Here is an 18216-nt window from a genome sequence, read left to right as displayed (position 1 = left end):
GTGTGAGAATGTGTACATATGTATGTGTGTCCATGAGTGTGTGTGTATGTGTATACGTAAGCATGTGTGTGTCAGTGTGTGTATGTTGCATGTCTATGTTTGTGTGAGAATGTGAATGTGTGCTTGCTTGAGTGTGTTTGTGTGTGTGTGTGTGCATATCAATGTCTCTAATTGCGTGACACTGAAATTGGAAAATCCCACCCAAGGTCAATGGACCTTTGCAGGGTTTGTGTCTGAGAGTTTGTGATTGAGGGAGTTTGTGTGTGTGAACTTGAGTTTGTGTGAGAGAGTTTGTGTGCGAGAATTTGTGTGTGAGAGTTTGTGTGTGACTTTGTGAGAGTTTGTGTTTGTGTGTGTGAGAATTTGTGTGTGTGACTGTGTATGAGAGTTTGTGTGTGTGTTTGTTGTGTGAGAGTTTGTGTGTTTGTGTTTGAGTTTGCGAGAGTTTGCGTGTGTGTGAATTTGAGTGCGTGTTTGAGTGTGAGTTTGTGTGTGAGAATTTGAATGTTTGTGTTTGTACATTTGTGTGTTTGTGTATGTATGTTTGTGTGATTGTGAGAGTTTGAGTGTGAGCTTGTTTGTGTATGTGAATTCGTGTGTGTGAGAGAGGGAGAGAGTTTGTGTGAGTTTAAGTGTTTGTGTGGGAGTTTGTGTATGTGTAAGAGAGTTTGTATGTGTGAGAGTGTTTGTATGAGAGTTTGCGTGTGTTTGTTGGTGTCAGTATTTATGTGTGTGCTAGTGTTTCAGTTTTTGTGTGCGTGAATTTGTGTGCATGTGAGAGTTTGTGTGAGTTTGTGCGTGAGTGTCAATGTTTATGTGTTTGTTTGAATTTGTGTGTGAATGCGTGTGAAAGTTTGAGTGTTTGTGAGAGTGAATTTGTGTGTGTGAGAGTTTGTGTCTGTGTGTGTGTAAGCATTTGTGTGAGAATTTATATGAGCATTCGTGTGTTTGATGTGTTTGTGTGTATGTGTGCGCATTTGTATATGTGTGAGAGATTGTGTGTGTGAAGTTTGTTAGTGTGAATGTGAGATTGTGTGTGTGAAACAGAGTTTGTGTGTGTCTGAGTGTGAATTTGAGTTTGGGTCAGTATGAGATTGTCTCTCAGCCTGACGTCATTGTACAGACATTCCACCCTGTCACAGCTCTGCTTCCCTTTCTCCTGAGACAGGCCGTACCCAGTGATTCAAATAGTCTCCTCCCCCCAGCAGCTCCAGTCCAAGGGAAGAGGAGGAAGCTGTGCTGAAATCAGAAGGCTGGGTGAGGGCGGACAGTAGGAGAGAAAGCTGCCTCCCAGGCACTGCCGCAGCAACAGCAGCAGCAATCTCCATCCCCACATCTGGTAAGATACAAATCCCGTCTCTACATCATACTGGCTCCATTTTAACTCCCTCTCTCTATCTGACTCTCACCCTCTGTCTTTCCAAATCACTCCCTTTCACTTTCTAGCACCCTGTTTCTGTCTCTGTGTGTCTCTCTCTGTTTCTCTCCCTGTCTTTATCTCTCTCATTCTCTCTCTCTCTCTCCCTGTCTCTCACTCTGTGTCTCTCGATCTCTCCCTATGTCTGTCTCTCTCTGTCTGTCTCTCTGTCTCCCCCTCTGTCTCTGCTTCTGTCTCTCCCTGTCTCCTTCTATCTCTCTCTCTTTGTCTGTCTCACTCTCTCTCCCTCTGTCTCTCTTTATCTCTCTCTCTTGTTCTTCTGTCTCTCTGCCTCTCTGTCTATTCCTCTCTGTCTTGCTCTCTCTCTGTCTTTGTCTCTCTGTCTCTGGTTGTCTGTTTTCCTCTGTTGTTCCATGTCTCTACCTCTCAGTCTCTCTCTCTCTCTCACATATTAAACAGAGGTTATGGTGATGATGTGGTGATGGTGGGTAGGGTTGGGGGGGGTGGCGATGGCTAGGGATGGAAGAACATCAGGGAGCTGTCTGTTTCCGACAGTGACATTCCTCTGCTGTTGTGGACTTATCCTGGGATGTCCGTCAGGGGATGGGGAAGGAGGGAGGAATGTGAGGGCAAACAGAGAGGGGAATGTGAGGGGGAGGGGAATGTTGGGGGGGGGGAACAGGGAAGAATGTGAGGGGGGGGGAGAGGGAGGGGGAGGCAAAGTGGGCGGGGAGAGATGTGAGAGGGAGAAAAATGTGAGAAGGATGGGGAGGGGACAGAGAGAGAGAAATCTCAGGGGGGGCAGGGAGGAGAAGGTGGGAGGGGAAGGGCATATGGAGGGGGAGGCTGATAGGAAAGGAAGGGAGATGTGAGAAGGATGTGAGGGGAGGGGGCTGTGAGGGGAGGGGATGTGAGGGGAGGAGGATGTGAGGGGAGGGGGATGTGAGGGGAGGGGGATGTGAGGGGAGGGGGCTGTGAGGGGAGTGGAATGTGAGGGGAGGGGGATGTGAGGGGAGGGGGCTGTGAGGGGAGGGGGATGTGCGAGGAGGGGAGGGGGATGTGAGAGGAGGGGGATGTGAGGGGAGGGGGATGTGAGGAGGATGTGAGGGGAGGGGGATGTGAGGGGAGGGGGATGTGAGAGGAGGGGGATGTGAGGGGAGGGGGATGTGAGGGGAGGGGGATGTGAGGGGAGGGGGATGTGAGGGGAGAGGGTTGTGAGGGGAGAGGGTTGTGAGGGGAGGGGGCTTTGAGGGGAGGGGAATGTGAGGGGAGGGGGATGTGAGGGGAGGGGGATGTGAGGGGAGGGGGATGTGAGGGGAGAGGGTTGTGAGGGGAGAGGGTTGTGAGGGGACAAAATTAAGGGGAGGAGGATGTGAGGGGAGGGGGATATGAGGGGAGAGGGGTGTAAGGGGAAGGGGATGTGAGGAGGATGTGAGGGAAGGGGGATGTGTGGGGGATAAAAGGGAGGGGAATGTGAGGGGGATGTGATGGTAGGGGATATGAGGGGAGGGAGATGTAAGGAGGATGTGAGGAGAGGGGAATGTGAGGGGAGGGGATGTGAGGGGAGTGGATGTGAGGGGAGTGGATGTGAGGGGAGTGGATGTGAGAGGAGGGGATGTGAGGGGAGTGGATGTGAGGAGAGGGGGATGTGAGGGGAGGGGATGTGAGGGGAGGGGATATGAGGGGAGGGGATGGGGATGTCAGGGGAGGGGATGTGAGGGGAGTGGATGTGAGGGGAGTGGATGTGAGGGGAGGGGATGTGAGGGGAGGGGATGTGAGGGGAGGGGATATGTCTTGTGTTGGAGGGTGTTGGTAAGTATCCTGCTGCTGAAAATATCACCCGAGACCAGGAATCACTCTGTCTCTGTGTCTTTCTCTGTGTCTCTGTCTGTCTCTCTTTCTCTCTCTGTCTCCTTCTCTGCCACTCCGTCTCTCTCTCTCTCTCTCTGTCTCAATTTGTCTCTCTTTGTGTGTATGTGTCTCTCTCTCTGTCTGTCTGTCTGTCTCTCTCTCTCTCCCTTACACTCTCTCTGTCTCTCTCTCTCTCTCTGTCTCTCCCTCCCTCGCACTCTGTCTCTGTCTCTCTCTGTCTCTCCCTCCCTCACACTCTGTCTCTCTCTCTGTCTCTCCCTCCCTCACACTCTCTCTGTCTCTCTCTGTCTCTCCCTCCCTCACTCTCTCTCTGTCTCTCTCTCTCTGTCTCTCCCACCCTCACACTCTGTCTCTCTCTGTCAGTCTCTCCCTCTCCCTCTGTCTCTCCCTCCCTCACACTCCGTCTCTCCCTCCCCCACTCTCTGTCAGTCTCTCCCTCCCTCACACTCTCTCTGTCTCTCCCTCCCTCACACTCTCTCTGTCTCTCTCTGTCTCTCCCTCCCTCACACTCTCTCTGTCTCTCCCTCCCTCACACTCTCTCTGTCTCTCTCTGTGTCTTTCCCTCCCTCACACTCTCTCTGTCTCTCTCTGTGTCTCCCTCCCTCACACTCCCTCTGTCTCTCCCTCCCTCACACTCTCTCTGTCTCTCTCTGTCAGTCTCTCCCTCTCCATTCACATTGTCACAGTTTGATCCTCAGTCTCTCTGGATGATGGGGATGTTATGCTTTGACTGGGTGTCTGTGATCAGCCTGTTCAAAGTCTCAGAGAGGGATTACTCCGTGATGTCGGGGTGAGTCTGTGAGGGAGATGGTTATAAACATGGTGAGAGACTGGCTCTGATTTCAGTCCCGTACTCACCCCGTGTCCACTCAGACTGGCACTGCCTTACCCAGCCTCCTCTGCTGACTTGTTTATTCAGGAACAGGGCTGTTCTCAGAAAGGGAACGTGTTTTCTCTCTCCCTCTGACTCCTTGCTGCCTAATTCGCTGTCTCTCCCTTTCTCTGTCTAGTCTCTCTCCCAGCATCCCAGGATGTGACTGTACTAGTGAGGGTGCAGAGGACATTCACCAGGATGTTACCTGACTATGACTCTCTCCCTTCTTTCCCTTTCTCACTTCCCCTTTATCCTTCTCTCTCTCCCCCTCTCCATTCCACTCTCCCTCTCCATTCCGCTTTCCCTCTCTTTCTTTCTCTCTCTTTGTGAATCACTCTCCTTCTCACTCTCTCCCTCTCTCTGTTCTGACTCCCTCTTTCTGTTCTCCACTCCCTCTCCTCCTCACCCTCTCCCCCTCTGTCTTTCTAACTCTCATTATGTCACTCTCTGTGTCTCTTTCTTTTTCTGCCTCTCTTTCTGTCTTTTTCACACTGTCTCTCTCTCTATCTCTTGCTCTCTCTGTCTCTCTTTCTGTCTCTCTCTCTCTCTGTCCGTCTTTCATTCTCTCCTTCTTTCTCTCTCTGTCTCTCACTCAGGCTGAGTGAGTGGGCGATGCAGTCTAAATGTGAGGTTATCCACTTTGGTTGTAAAAATAGGAAGGCAGATTATTATTTGAATGGATGTAAATTGAGAGAGGTGGAATCATAGTGAGACCTTGGTGTCCTTCTGCATCAGTCACTGAAAGTAAGCACGCAGGTACAAGAGGCAGTAAGGAAGGCAAGTGGTAGGTTGGCCACCTTGGTAAGAGGATTTGAGTGTAGGAACAGGGATGTTTTGCTGCAATTGTATAGGGCATTGGTGAGGCCACACCTGGAGTACTGTGTACAGTTTAGATATCCTTATCTGGGGAAGGACATCCTTGCTGTAGAGGGAGTGCAGTGAAGGTTTACCAGGCTGATTCCTGGCATGGCAGGGATATAAGCAGAGACTAAGTCATTGAGGATTGCATTCACTGAAAGTTTATAAGAGTGAGAGGGGATCACATAGAAATGTATAAAATCCTAACAGTATTAGACAGGGTAGAATCAGAAAGAATGTTCCCAATGATGGGGAGTTCCCAGTGATAGGGATCATTGTTTGATGATAAAGTGGAGCAGGCTTGAAGGCTGAATGGTCTACTTATAATTCTATTTTCTATGTTGCTCAATATCTCCCTCTCTCTCTCTGTCTGTCTCTCTCTCCGTTTTTGTCTCTCTCTCTCTATCTCTCCCCCCCTCTCTGATTCTCTCACTCTCTGTCTCTCTCTCCCTCTCTGTCTCTCCATCTCTCTCTCTCTCCCCCCTCTCTGATTCTCGCACTCTCTGCCTCTCTCTCTCTCTGTCTCTCCATCTCTCTCTCTCTCACTCTGTCTCTCTCTCTCCCTCTCTCTCACTCTGTCTCTCTCTCCCTCTGTCTCTGTCTCCCTCTCTCGCTGTGTCTCTCTTGCTGTGTGTCTCTCCGTGTCTTTCTCCCTTTCTCTATCTCCTTCTCTCTGTGTTTCTCTCTCTCTCTGTTTCTCTTTCTCAGTCTCTTTCTCTCTGTCCCATTCTGTTTCCCTCTCTGCCTTTCTCTCTCTCTCTCTCTGTCTCTCTCTCTCTCCCTCTCACTCTCAGTGTGTCTCTGTCTTTCTCAATGTCTCTCCCTCTCTATCCCTCTCTGTCTCTCTCTCTCACTTGCTTTGTTTTTCTCTCTCTCTGTCTCGCTCGCTCTCTCTGTCTCTCTCTCTCTTTCTGTCTCTCTGCCTCTCTCTCTCTGTCTCCCTCTCTCTCCCTCTGTCTCCCTCTCTCGCTGTGTCTCTCTTGCAGTGTATCTCTCTGTGTCTTTCTCTCTGTGTCTCTCTTTCTCTGTCTCCTTTTCTCTGTGTATCTCTCTCTGTGTTTCTCTTTCTCAGTCTCTTTCTCTCTGTCCCACTCTGTCTCCTTCTCTGCCTTTCTCTCTCTCTCTGTCTCTCTCTCTCTATCTCCCTCTCACCCTCAGTGTGTCTCTGTCTCTCTCAATGTCTCTCCCTTTCTATCCCTCTCTGTCTCTCTCTCACTCGCTTTGTCTCTCTCTCTCTGCCTCGCTTGCTCTGTCTCTCTCTCTCTCTCTGTCTCTCTCTCACTCACTTTGTCTCTCTCTCTCTGTCTCGCTTGCTCTCTCTGTCTCTCTCTCTCTCTTGCTGTGTGTCTCTCTGTGTCTTTCTCTCTGTTTCTCTTTCTCTGTCTCCTTCTCTCTCTCTCTGTTTCTCTTTCTCAGTCTCTTTCTCTCTGTCCCACTCTGTCTCACTCTCTGCCTTTCTCTCTCTCTGTCTCTGTCTCTCTCTCCCTCTCTATCTCCCTCTCACTCTCAGTGTGTCTGTCTCTCTGTCTCTCTCAATGTCTCTCCCTCTCTATCCCTCTGTCTCTCTCTCTCACTCGCTTTGTCTTTCTCTCTCTGTCTCGCTCTCTCTGTCTCTCCGTTTCTGTTTCTCTGGCCTCCTAAAGTGCTCTCTTCCATAAGCTTTTGCTGACCTCTCCCTCTTATCTTCTCACATGGTTCAGAGTTCACTATTCAGAATGAAACAGCTTGTGTTATTTTCTGGTGTTGAAGGGGGATTTTGCAGTGGGTGAAATTGTTGGATGGAGAGGTCAAAGTGAGCAGGCAGAGTGAGGGCTGGGTGGTTGAAACCTGTGACAGGGTTTGGACCAGGCCAGCCTCCACCCCAGGCTCAGACCTGTTGTGCTGTGGACATCAATGTCAGATAGAAACTAGGGCTCCAGCTGCAGGACGCACTTGCGTTTCCAGAATATTCCAGTCGTCCCAGAACAAACCACAGGATTTCCTGTCCTGGCAGCTCCCCAGCTCAGCTGATCAGAGAGGAAACGGAAAAATGAGGAATAAAGAAAATAGAGCAAAGTGGAAGTGAGAGAGAGAGAGAGAGAAACAGACATACAGACAGAGAGAGAGGGGGACAGAGAAAGAGAGAGACAGCAAGAGAGACAGAGAGAGAGAGAGAGAGAGAGGGACAGAAACAGGAAGAGAGACGGACAGAGAGAGAGGAGGACTGGGAGAGCGAGGGACAGTGTGAGAGAGACAGCAAGAGAGGGGAGGGGGACAGAGAGAGAGATAGAGACACACACACACACACACACACAGGGTGTGGCAGTAAGAGAGACAGACAGAGAGAGACAGAGGCAGACAGAGAAAGACAGATAACGAGAGAGAGGGACAGAGAAAGAGAGACAGAGAGGGAGAGAGAGAAAGACAGAAAAAGCAGACAGAGAGAGAGAGAGTCAGAGAGACAGGCAGGGTGTGAGACAGAGACAGAAGGAGAAACAGAGGGAAAGGGAGAGACAGAGATAGACAGGCAGACAGAAAGAGACATATATATATAGAGAGAGAGAGAGACAGGGAGAGAGAGAGGGAGAGAGAGAGACAGACTGAGAGACAGAGAGAGAGAGAAGATCAGGGACAGAAAGAGACATAGAAGGAGATCTAGAGACACAAACAGATCTAGAGAGGGAGAAAGAGACACAAATGGAGACAGCAAGACAGTAAGACACAGTGAGACGGAGAGAGAAATAGAGAGACAGAGGATGAAACAGCGAGATATTTAGAGACTGAGAGAAACTGAGAGAGGGAGTTTGGTTGAGTGACTATGCGGTTGAATGTGGATGTGGTGAGTCAGTCCACTGTAATCAAATCAATGCTGTGATTCATGTCGGGAGATGCAGAGCTATCCACGTTCCTGTATCAAACAGGAGACGTGAGCAATTTCCAAATTCTCACATCCTCCCCCACACTGGGCTCAGCAAGAAACAAAGGACAAAAACAAAACGCTCCCTTCAAACATCCGGATGATAATTGTCCAAACCAACATGGCCACATTGAAAAGAATGAGAGACAAACAGACTGGAATCTAATTGAGAGCCGGGTGGGGATTAGTATAAAGAACAACACATACTCGAGAGTGAGTTACAGACTGGAATATAAACACCAGTTTCATATATAAAGTTATGGATACACTTCAACGAGTTACAGACGGAAATCTATTTGAAAGATTTGAGGTAGTTCCATGTCGAATAACAGATACCCGGTAGTGAGTTACAGACTGGAATCTAATCGAGGGGTTTGGGGTGGTTTATATTTAGAATAACAGATACCCGGGAGAAAGTTACAGACTGGAATTTAACCGAGGGGTTCAGGGCAGTTTATATATACAATAACAGATACCCGGGAGTGAGTTACAGGCTGGAATCTAATCGAGGGGTTTGGAGTGGTTTATATATAGAATAACAGATACCTGGGAGTGAGTTACAGACTGGAATCTAATTGAGGGGTTTGGGGTGGTTTATATATAGAATAACAGATACCCGGGAGTGAGTTACAGACTGGAATCTAATCAAGAGGTTTGGGGTAGTTTATATATAGAATAACAGGTACCCAGGAATGTGTTACAGACTGGAATCTAATCGAGGGGTTCAGGGTGGTTTATATATAGAATAACAGATACTGGGAGTGAGTTACAGACTGGAATCTAATTGAGGGGTTTGGGGTGGTTTATATATAGAATAACAGATACCCGGGAGTGAGTTACAGACTGGAATCTAATCAAGAGGTTTGGGGTAGTTTATATATAGAATAACAGGTACCCAGGAGTGTGTTACAGACTGGAATCTAATCGAGGGGTTCAGGGTGGTTTATATATAGAATAACAGATACCTGGGAGTGAGTTACAGACTGGAATCTAATTGAGGGGTTTGGGGTGGTTTACATATACAATAACAGATACCTGGGAGTGAGTTACAGACTGGAATTTAATCAAGGGGTTTGGGGTGGTTTATATATAGAATAACAGATACCCGGGAGTGAGTTACAGACTGGAATCTAATCGAGGCATTCGGGGCGGTTTATATATAGAATAACAGATACCCGGGAGTGAGTTACAGACAGGAATCTAATTGAGGGGTTTGGGGTGGTTTATATATAGAATAACAGATACCCGGGAGTGAGTCACAGACTGGAATCTAATCGAGGGGTTTGGGGTGGTTTATATATAGAATAACAGATACCTGGGAGTGAGTTACAGACTGGAATTTAATCAAGGGGTTTGGGGTGGTTTATATATAGAATAACAGATACCCGGGAGTGTGTTACAGACTGGAATCTAATCGAGGGGTTCGGGGTGGTTTATATATAGAGTAACAGGCACCCGGGAGTGAGTTACAGACTGGAATCTATTGGAGGTGTTTGGGGTGGTCGATAAATAGAATAACAGACACCCAGAAGTGAGTTACAGACTGGAATCTAATTGAGGGGTTCAGGGTGGTTTATATATAGAATAACAGATATCCAGGAGTGAGTTACAGACTGGAATCTAATCGAGGGGTTCAGGGTGGTTTATATATAGAATAACAGATACCCAGGAGTGAGTTACAGACTGGAATCTAATCGAGGGGTTTATGGTGGTTTATATATAGAATAACAGATACCCGGGAGTGAGTTACATACTGGAATCTAATCGAGTGGTTCAGGTGGTTTATATGTAGAATAACAGATACCCAGGAGTGAGTTACAGACTGGAATCTAATCGAGGGGTTTGGGGTGGTTTATATATAGAATAACAGATACCCGGGAGTGAGTTACAGACTGGAATCTAATTGAGGGGTTCGGGGTGGTTTATATATAGAATAACATTTGGAGAGGTTTGACATGATCAGGAATAGTCAGCATGGATTTGTCAAGGGCAGGTCGTGCCTTACAAGCCTAGTTGAGTTCTTCGATAATGTGACTGAACACATTGACGAAGGAAGTGCCGTGGACGTAGTGTACATGGACTTCAGCAAGGCGTTTGATAAGGTCCCCCATGCAAGACTTCTTGAGAAGGTGAGAGGGCATGGGATCCAAGGGCCTTTGGCCTTGTGGATCCAGAACTGGCTTGCCTGCAGAAGGCAGAGAGTGGTTGTGGATGGGGCTTTTTCTGAATGGAGGTCAGTCACCAGCGGAGTGCCTCAAGGATCTGTTCTGGGACCCTTGTTGTTTGTCATTTTCATAAATGACCTGGATGAGGAAGTGGAGGGATGGGTAAGTAAGTTCGCTGATGACACGAAGGTCGGTGGTGTTGTGGATGATCTGGAAGGATGGCAAAAGTTGCAGCAGGACATAGATAGGATGCAGGACTGGGCGGAGAAGTGGCAGATGGACTTCAACGCGGATAAATGTGTTGTCGTCCATTTTGGCAGAACCAACGGGATGAACGAGTACACTATTAAGGGCAGAAGTCTGAGTAGTGTTGAGGAGCAGAAGGATCTTGGGGTCCGGGTCCACAGGACTCTTAAATCGGCCTCGCAGGTGGAGGAGGTGGTCAAGAAGGCGTATGGTGTACTGACCTTCATTAATCGAGGGATTGAGTTTAGGAGTCGGGAGGTAATGCTGGAACTTTATAAGACCCTTGTCAGGCCTCATTTGGAGTATTGTGCGCAGTTCTGGTCGCCTCACTATAGGAAAGATGTAGAAGCTATTGAAAGGGTGCAGAGGAGATTTACAAGGATGTTGCCTGGACTGGGAGGCATGCCTTATGAAGTTAGGTTGAGGGAGCTGGGACTCTTTTCCCTGGAGAGACGAAGGTTGAGAGGCGACCTGATAGAAGTTTACAAAATGTTGAGAGGAATAGATAGGGTGGACTCTCAGAGGCTATTTCCCCGGTTTGAAATGGTCGCTACAAGAGGACACAGATTTAAGGTGCGGGGAGGGAGGTTCAGAAGTGATGTTAGGGGTAAGTTTTTCACTCAGAGGGTGGTGAGTGAATGGAATCGGCTGCCGTCAGTGGTGGTGGAGGCGAACTCGCTGGGGTCTTTTAAAAGACTTCTGGATGAGTATATGGGGTTTAATGAGATTGAGGGTTATAGATAGGTCTGTAGGTTGGTAGGTGATGTGGTCGGCGCAACTTGTGGGCCGAAGGGCCTGTTTGTGCTGTAGTGTTCTATGTTCTATGTTCTAACAGATACCCAGGAGTGAGTTACAGACTGGAATCTAATCGAGGGGTTTGGGGTGGTTTATATATAGAATAACAGATACCCAGGAGTGAGTTACAGACTGGAATCTAATCGAGGGGTTTGGGGTGGTTTATATATAGAATAACAGATACCCGGGAGTGAGTTACAGACTGGAATCTAATTGAGGGGTTCGGGGTGGTTTATATATAGAATAACAGATACCCGGGAGTGAGTCACAGGCTGGAATCTAATCGAGGGGTTCAGGGTGGTTTATATACAGAATAACAGATACCCGGGAGTGAGTTACAGACTGGAATCTAATCGAGGGGTTCGGGGTGGTTTATATATAGAATAACAGGCACCCGGGAGTGAGTTACAGACTGGAATCTAATCGAGGGGTTCGGGGTGGTTTATATATAGAATAACAGGCACCCGGGAGTGAGTTACAGACTGGAATCTAATCGAGGGGTTCGGGGTGGTTTATATATAGAATAACAGATACCCGGGAGTGTGTTACAGACTGGAATCTAATTGAGGGGTTCGGGGTGGTTTATATATAGAGTAACAGGCACCCGGGAGTGAGTTACAGACTGGAATCTATTGGAGGTGTTTGGGGTGGTCGATAAATAGAATAACAGACATCCAGGAGTGGGTGACAGACTGGAATCTAATCGAGGGGTTCAGGGTGGATCATACATGGAATAACAGATACCCAGGAGTGAGTTACAGACTGGAGTTTAATTGAGGGGGTCAGGACGCTTTATACATGGAATAACAGATACCCAACGGAATAACAGATACCCAGGAGTGAGTTACAGACTGGAATCTAATCGAGGGGTTTGGGTGGTTTATACATAGAATAACAGATACCATGAGTGAGTTACAGACTAGAATCTAATCGAGGGGTTCGGGGTAGATTATATATACAATAACAGATACCCGGGAGTGAGTTACAGACTGGAATCTAATCGAGGGGTTCAGGGTGGTTTCTATACAGAATAACAGATACCCGGGAGTGAGTTACAGACTGGAATCTAATCGAGGGGTTTAGGGTGGTTTCTATATAGAATAACAGATACCCGGGAGTGAGTTACAGACTGGAATCTAATCGAGGGGCTCAGGGTGGTTTATATATAGAATAACAGATACCGTGAGTGAATTACAAACTAGAATCTAATCGAGGGGTTCGGGGTAGATTATATATACAATAACAGATACCCGGGAGTGAGTTATAGACTGGAATCTAATCGAGGGGTTTGGGGTGGTTTATATACAGAATTACAAATACCCGGAAGTGAGTTACAGACTGGAATCTAATCGAGGGGTTCAGGGTGGTTTATATATAGAATAACAGATACCTGGGAGTGAGTTACAGACTGGAGACTAATCGAGGGTTCAGGGAGGTTTATATATAGAATAACAGATACCCGGGAGTGAGTTACAGACTGGAATTTAATCGAGGGGTTCAGGGTGGTTTATTTATAGAATAACAGATACCCGGGAGTGAATTACAAACTAGAATCTAATCGAGGGGTTCGGGGTAGATTATATATACAATAACAGATACCCGGGAGTGAGTTACAGACTGGAATCTAACCGAGGTGTTCGGGTTGGTTTATATATAGAATAACAGATATCCGGGAGTGAGTTACAGACTGGAATCTAACCGAGGGATTCAGGGTGGTTTATATGTTGAATAACAGATATCCAGGAGTGAGTTACAGACTGGAGTCTAATCGAGGGGTTCGGGGTGGTTTATATATAGAATAACAGATACCCGGGAGTGAGTTACAGACTGGAGTCTAATCGAGGGGTTCGGGGTGGTTTATATATAGAATAACAGATACCCGGGAGTGAGTTACAGACTGGAATCTAATCGAGGGGTTCAGGGTGGTTTATATATAGAATAACAGATACCCGGGAGTGAGTTACAGTCCGGAATCTAATCGAGGGGTTCGGGGCGGTTTATATACAGAATAACATATACCCGGGAGTGAGTTACAGACTGGAATCTAATCGAGGGGTTCGGGGTGGTTTATACATAGAATAACAGATACCCGGGAGTGAGTTACAGACTGGAATCTAATCGAGGGGTTCGGGGTGGTTTATACATAGAATAACAGATACCCGGGAGTGAGTTACAGTCTGGAATCTAATCGAGGGGTTTAGGGTGGTTTATAGAACATAGAACATAGAACATAGAACACTACAGCACAAACAGGCCCTTCGGCCCACAAGTTGCGCCGACCACATCACCTACCAACCTACAGACCTATCTATAACCCTCAATCTCATTAAACCCCATATACTCATCCAGAAGTCTTTTAAAAGACCCCAGTGAGTTCGCCTCCACCACCACTGACGGTAGCCGATTCCATTCACTCACCACCCTCTGAGTGAAAAACTTACCCCTAACATCACTTCTGAACCTCCCTCCCCGCACCTTAAATCTGTGTCCTCTCGTAGCGACCATTTCAAACCGGGGAAATAGCCTCTGAGAGTCCACCCTATCTATTCCTCTCAACATTTTGTAAACTTCTATCAGGTCGCCTCTCAACCTTCGTCTCTCCAGGGAAAAGAGTCCCAGCTCCCTCAACCTAACTTCATAAGGCATGCCTCCCAGTCCAGGCAACATCCTTGTAAATCTCCTCTGCACCCTTTCAATAGCTTCTACATCTTTCCTATAGTGAGGCGACCAGAACTGCGCACAATACTCCAAATGAGGCCTGACAAGGGTCTTATAAAGTTCCAGCATTACCTCCCGACTCCTAAACTCAATCCCTCGATTAATTAAGGCCAGTACACCATACGCCTTCTTGACCACCTCATCCACCTGCGAGGCCGATTTAAGAGTCCTGTGGACCCGGACCCCAAGATCCTTCTGCTCCTCAACACTACTCAGACTTCTGCCCTTAATAGTGTACTCGTTCATCCCGTTGGTTCTGCCAAAATGGACGACAACACATTTATCCGCGTTGAAGTTTATATATAGAATAACAGATACCCGGGAGTGAGTTACAGACTGGAATCTAATCGAGGGGTTCGGGGTGGTTTATATACAGAATAACAGATACCCGGGAGTGAGTTACAGACTGGAACCTAATCGAGGGGTTCGGGGTGGTTTATATACAGAATAACAGATACCCGGGAGTGAGTTACAGACTGGAATCTAATCGAGGGGTTCGGGGTGGTTTATATACAGAATAACAGATACCCGGGAGTGAGTGGTGTTCTTCTGGAACTGGCTGAGCAAAGTCACATTACAACAAGCGATTCATTTTGTGGGACAAAAGAGCAGAGATCACGTGCCTGCTGTTGCTTTCAAGGACAGTCCCTATTTGTGCTGAAAATCACAAATACTGTCTGGTGCCCCACGACTACAGCAGAAGGTTCAATACAGAGAAAATCTCCCTCCACACTGTCCCCATCAAACACTCCCAGGACAGGCACAGCACAGGGTTAGATACAGAGTAAATCTCCTCTACACTGTCCCCATCAAACACTCCCAGGACAGGTACAGCACGGGGTTAGATACAGAGTAAAGCTCCCTCTACACTGTCCCCCATCAAACACTCCCAGGACAGGTACAGCACAGGGTTAGATACAGAGTAAATCTCCCTCTACACTGTCCCCATCAAACACTCCCAGGACAGGTACAGCACGGGGTTAGATACAGAGTAAATCTCCCTCTACACTGTCCCCATCAAACACTCCCAGGACAGGAACAGCACGGGGTTAGATACAGAGTAAATCTCCCTCTACACTGTCCCCATCAAACACTCCCAGGACAGGTACAGCACGGGGTTAGATACAGAGTAAAGCTCCCTCTACACTGTCCCCATCAAACACTCCCAGGACAGGTACAGCACGGGGTTAGATACAGAGTAAATCTCCCTCTACACTGTCCCCATCAAACACTCCCAGGACAGGTACAGCACGGGGTTAGATACAGAGTAAAGCTCCCTCTACACTGTCCCCATCAAACACTCCCAGGACAGGTACAGCACGGGGTTAGATACAGAGTAAATCTCCCTCTACACTGTGCCCATCAAACACTCCCAGGACAGGTACAGCACGGGGTTAGATACAGAGTAAATCTCCCTCTACACTGTGCCCATCAAACACTCCCAGGACAGGTACAGCACAGGTTTAGATACAGAGTAAAGCTCCCTCTGCACTGCCCCCATCAAACAATCCCTGGACAGAAAGATAGAAACATAGAAAACAGAAGCAGGAATCAGCCATTCAGTCCTTTGAGCCTGCTCTGCCATTCATTTTAATCATGGCTATTCGTCAAATTTACTAGCTCTGATGAAGGGTAAGCCTGACTCGAAACATTGGCTCTATTCTCTCTCTACTGAGAATGTCAGACCTGCTGAGATTTTCCAGCATTTTCTGTAATAATATCCTGATCCCACCATCGCCCTATATTTCTTGATCCCATTTGCCCCAAGAGTTATATTTAATTTATTTTTGAAATCTCACAATGCTTTGGCTTCAATGATTTCCTGTGGTTGTGAATTCCACAGATTCACCACTCTCTGGATGAAGAAATTTCTTCTCATGTCAGTCCTGAAGGGTTTACCTCTCCTCCTCAATTTATGAACCATAGTTCTAAATTCCCCCACCAGCAAAACATTCCTTCTGAATCTACTCTGTCTCATCCTGTTAGGGTTTTATATGTTTCAATGAGATCCCCTCTCATTCTTCTAAACTCCAGTGAATCTCATCCTAACTGACTTAGTCTCTCTCTCCTCAGATCTACCATCCCAGCATTCAGCCTGGGAAACCTTCACTGCACTCTGTCTGTAGCAAAAACATCATTCCTCAGATAAGGACACCAAAGCTGGGCGCAATAGTCCAGGTGTGGCCTCACCAATTCCTTGCACAACTGCAGTTAGGCATCACTATTTCTATACTCAAATCCTTTTGCTAAGAAGTACCATTTGCCTTCTTTACTGTACTTACCTTCAGCGACTGATGCACGACAACACAAAGGTCTTGCTGAGTATCCACCTCTCTCAATTTACACCCATTCACGTAATAATCCGCCTTCCTATGATTCCTACAGAATGCTATCCACATTATACTGCATCTTTCATGCATTGGCCCACTCATTCACCCTGTCCAAATCATGTTGAAGCATCTCTACATTCTCCTCACAGCTCACCCTCCCAACCAACTTTGCATCTTCTGCAAATTTGGGGATAATGCATTTAGTTCCCTCTTACAAATCATTAATATACAAAGTGAACAGTTGGAATCCTAACACAGATCCCTGTGGTACCACTAGTCACTGCCTGCCAATTGGAAAAAGACTCACTTGTGCCAACTCTTTGCTTCCTGTCTGCCAACCAGCTTTCTATCCATCTCAAGACATTACCTGCAATCTCACATGCTTTAACTTTACACAGTAGTCTGCTATGTGAGACCTTGTCAAAAGCCTTCAGAAATAAGTCACATGCACCGGTTCCAGTAGACTCGACAAGCATGATTTCACCTTTATCAATCCATGCTGACTTTGTCTGATTTTACTACTACTTTCGAAATGTTGAGCTATGAAATCCTTGACAATGGACTCTAGCAACTTCCTCAGTATTGATGTTTGGTTCACTAGTCTATAGCTTCCTGTTTTCTCTCTACCTCCCTTTTTGAATAGCGGACTTACATTAGTTACCCTCCAATCTGTAGGAATCAGTCCAGTGTCTGAAGAATTTTGGAAAATGACCACCAATGGATCTCTTATTCCTGGGGCCAAAAGCTGTAGTTAATGCAAAGGAACTTGTGTAATAACCATCACTGGGGAGAAGGTATTGAGTAAACTAATGAGATTAAATCTCCGGGACTTAATGACCTGAGGTAGCAGCAGAGATAGTAGATGGATTGGTTTTTATATTTCAAAATTCCTTGCTCCCTGGTAAGGTCCCGGTGGATTGGAAACACGCTAATGTGACGCCCCTATTCAAAAAGGGAGAGAGGCAAAAAGTAGGAAACTATAAGCCGGTTAGCTTGGTCTCTGTGATGGGGAAGTTGCTGGAATCAATCATTAAGGAGGAAATGACTGAGCATTTGGAAAGACAAAGCTCAATCCACCATTGTCATCATGGTTTGATGAAAGGTAAGTCATGCTTGTTTGAGTTCTTTGAGGACATAACCAGCAAGGTGGATAGTGGGGAACTTACAGATGTGGAATATCTGGACTTCCAGAAGGTGTGTGACAAGGTGCTGCATAGAAGACTGAGCCAGAAGATGAGATCGTAGTGGATTGGGGGTAGAGTATTAGATTGGATTGCGGATTGGCTGACTGACAGAAAGTTGAGGATCAGGATAAATGGGTCCCTCTCTGGCTGGTGAAGTGTAACTAGCCGGGTGCTGCACGGGTCAGTCCTCAGACCTCAAATGTTTACGATCTATATAAATGATCTGCAAACAGCGTCAGAGCGTAACATAGCAAAATTTGAGGATGATTCTAAAATAGATGGGAAAACAGGCAGTGAAGAGGATATAAAGATTTTGCAGACGGATATAGATTGTCTGGGAGAATGGACCAAAATTTGACGGATGGACTTTAATGTGGATAAATGTGAGGTTATCCATTTTGGCAGAAAAAAATAGAAAGGCAAATTATTACCTAAAGGAAAAGCAGATTCAAAATGCTTTTGTGCAGAGGGATCTGGGTGTCTTTGTTCACGAATCTCAGAAAGACGGTGTGCAGGTGCAGCATGTAATAAAAAAGGCGAATGGGATGTTGGCATTTATTGTGAAAGGATTGGAGTATAAAAGTAGAGAAGTGTTGTTCCAATTATATAAGGTGTTGGTGAGACCACATCTGGAGTGTTGTGCCCAGTTTTGGTTTCCTTATTTGAGGAAGAATGTGGTGGCATTGGAGGCAGTTCAGAGGAGGTTCACCAGATTGATTCCAGGGATGAAGGGGTTGACCGACAAGGAGAGATTAAACAGTTTGGGCTTGTACTTGCTGGACTTTAGAAGGATGAGAGGGGATCTGATCGAGGTGTATAAAAATTTTAATGGGATTAAGAAAGTAAATATTCCCTCTTAGGGGACAATAGGTCACAGGTATAAATTACGAGGTGGTAGGT

General features: G+C 46.8%; 1 protein-coding gene across 1 annotated transcript in view; it reads left to right on the top strand.

Annotated features, from left to right (window-relative positions):
• The first annotated feature begins 1198 nt into the window (after positions 1-1198).
• pea15 (proliferation and apoptosis adaptor protein 15) overlaps positions 1199-18216 on the top strand; it is a 29941-nt gene continuing 12923 nt past the window's right edge. The window contains exon 1 of the mRNA XM_080201824.1: positions 1199-1339. The gene's annotated coding sequence lies outside the window, so the exon portion shown is untranslated. The remainder of the gene's footprint in view (positions 1340-18216) is intronic.

This window comes from Carcharhinus amblyrhynchos, chromosome 13 (assembly GCF_965287045.1).
Source record: "Carcharhinus amblyrhynchos chromosome 13, sCarAmb.v2.hapA, whole genome shotgun sequence".
Taxonomy (NCBI): Eukaryota; Metazoa; Chordata; class Chondrichthyes; order Carcharhiniformes; family Carcharhinidae; genus Carcharhinus; species Carcharhinus amblyrhynchos.
The sequence above is the reverse complement of the archived record's forward strand: the minus strand, read 5'-3'. Positions and strand labels throughout refer to the sequence as shown.